At 41.2% G+C, this 2,914-nt stretch overlaps 1 pseudogene; it reads left to right on the forward strand.

The window, feature by feature from the left end:
- The window catches only part of LOC107566577 (SH3 domain-containing RING finger protein 3-like), a 147,396-nt pseudogene that overhangs the window by 107,934 nt on the left and 36,548 nt on the right, over window positions 1-2,914 (forward strand).

Consider the following 2,914-nt stretch of genomic DNA (forward strand, 5'->3'; position numbering starts at 1 on the left):
AGAGCGAGAGTGTGTGTGTGTGTGTGTGTGTGAGAGAGTGAGTGTGTGTGTGTGAGAGAGAGAGAGAGAGAGAGAGAGAGTGTGTGTGTGTGTGTGTGTGTGTGTGTGTGTGGGTGTGTGTGTGTGTGAGAGAGAGAGAGAGAGTGTGTGTTTGTGTGTGTGTGTGTGTGCAGCAGGACTCATGTGTTTCAGCTTCTCAGTTGAATCTGTTTGTAATGATGCTGTATTCTCTGTTCATTCATTCAGTTGATGTGTCAATATTTATGAAATATATTTAACAGTAAACATACACTACTGGTCAGAAGTTTGGTTTTTTAATGTTTCTGAAAGAAGTCTCTTCTGCTCACCAAGGCTGTTTTCTGTGTGAATATCTGTTAAAGGGGTCATATGATGCGATTTCAAGTTTTCCTTTCTCTTTGGAGTGTTACAAGCTGATTGTGCATAGATAAGATCCCTGAAGTTGCTAAGACTAAAGTCTCAAACCCAAAGAGATATGGTTTATAAAAGTTAAGACTCGTCCACGCCCCCCTAAAACGGCTCGTTTAAACATTTTGCATAACGCCGCCCAAACAAAGAAAGAAGGCGTAACTTTATTGTTGCTGCCGCTGCCGCCGCCATGTCGTGAAAGCGCCATGTGTTTCGTTGTGAAAGCGAAACTACTTTGTTTGGCCTGGTTTATAAAAGTTAAGACTCGTCCACGCCCCCCTAAAACGGCTCGTTTAAACATTTTGCATAACGCCGCCCAAACAAAGAAAGAAGGCGTAACTTTATTGTTGCTGCCGCTGCCGCCGCCATGTCGTGAAAGCGCCATGTGTTTCGTTGTGAAAGCGAAACTACTTTGTTTGGCCTTCCAAAAGAGGACACAGTGGTTAAGTTGTATTTACAGCACTGTTCCAGAACACTTCAACCCAAATATTCAGATGTGTGCAGCACATTTTATGGAGGACTGTGTCCTGATCCTGGGAGAGTAGACTACAATGCCGGCTGTTCTGACTCACAGACTGTAAGTACGGTTTTATATTTAAAGAATTTGCCACTGATGATTCACACGTGAGTTTTGAGCAGTGTAGAATAGCGCTTGTTGTTTGTCATTTCTCCGATCACAAATGCAGACATGGTTTCAAGACAACGCAACGCGTAAAAAGACAGTATAAGTCATTATAATCAGTAATTATGTCCCCACTGGATGCAACAAATGCCTCGTTTGTAATGTTTACATCGTTAATGTGTTTGTCTCGTAGCTCCGGCCGGACAGGGCATCATCACAGTATGGTGAGGGGCGTAATATTTCCGTCTCACGCTTGAGGTATTCGGCCAATCACAACGCACTGGATAGCTGGCCAATCACAGCACACCTCGCTTTTCAGACCGATGAGCTTTGTAAAAATCGACACATTTCAGAAAGGCGGGGCATAGAGGAGAAACAATAATGTACAGTATGTGGAAAATAATGTGTTTTTTGAACCTTAAACCGCATAAACGCATTCCATTACACCAAATACACAAAATAATGTTCCTTTTAGCAGCATCATATGACCCCTTTAAACTGTAATGTATTTCTGTGATCCGCAGCTGTATTTTCAGCATCATTCCTCCAGTCTTCAGTGTCACATGATCTTCAGAAATCAGTATAATATGCTGATCTGCTGCTCCAGAAACATTTCTGATTATTATCAATGTTGAAAACAGTCGTGCTGCTGTAAACTGATACATTTTATTTTTCAGGATTCACAGATGAACAGAAAGTTCAAAAGAACAGCATTTATTTGAAATGGAAAACTTTTGTAACTTTTAATCAATTTAATGCAGCCTTGTTAAATAAATGTATTAATTTATTTTTCTTTCTTTCTTTTTTTTATGTTCAAGTTCAAGTTCAAGTTCAAGTTTATTTCTAAAGCACATTTAAAAACAGCTAAAAGCCGAGCAAAGTGCTGCACACTGTCAATAGCACAAATACAATAAGTAAAATATTAATAGCATAATGTCAGATACACATACCATATTATGTCTTTGTTTCCTTAAAAATATTGGGCAGCACAACTGTTTTTAACATTGATAATAATCAGAAATGATTGCTGAAGGATCATGTGACACTGAAGACTGGAGTAATGATGCTGACAATACAGTTGCGCATCACAGAAATAAATTGGATGCTCATAAAAAGGTAATTTTTCATAGTAATTTTTTTCAATTCATTTTTGCTGCATGGTTAAAAATATACGCTATTTTAGTTCCCGTCACTCCACAAAAAATAATTTAAACTGAACAGTATTTGGAACGGAACAAGAATGAAAAAATAAAATTACAGTGTAACTTTACATATAAAATAAAAACACAAATTTTTCTTTATGAAGTTCCATTCATTATAAACAACATATAAATGTTAAGTCAAAATTTATTTATTTAAAGTGAAACTAAAACCGTGTTGAGCTCACCTCTCTCATTTCAAATATCAAATAAATGCGGCCTTGCTGAGCAGAAGAGACTACTGCTGTAAGTATAAAACAACCCTGTGGACTGCTCTGTTTGTCCTCAGCTGAATGAAACGGCGAAGCAGCTGATGGAGATGGACAAGCCGTCGGCGAGCGCTGAAGCCGTCAGCTGTAACGGGAACGGTGCGCACACACACGCGGAGGGGAAGAAGAACGCCAAGAAGCGACACTCGTTCACGGCACTCAGCATGACGCAGCGCTCGGCGCAGGTGATGGAAAACAACCGGCACTCGATGGAGATCAGCGCACCTGTGCTCATCAGCTCCTCGGACCCCCGCGCCGCCGCTCGCATCGCAGACTGCCCGCACCTGTCTTCCAGCGCACCTGCCACACAGGTACAGACACACGCACCTGTCCTCCAGCGCTACACAGGTACAGACACACACACACGTCCTCCAGCGCACCTGCCCCACAGGTACAGA

This window comes from Sinocyclocheilus grahami, unplaced genomic scaffold (genome assembly GCF_001515645.1).
Source record: "Sinocyclocheilus grahami isolate Dianchi unplaced genomic scaffold, SAMN03320097.WGS_v1.1 scaffold1085.1, whole genome shotgun sequence".
In the NCBI taxonomy this organism is placed as follows: Eukaryota; Metazoa; Chordata; class Actinopteri; order Cypriniformes; family Cyprinidae; genus Sinocyclocheilus; species Sinocyclocheilus grahami.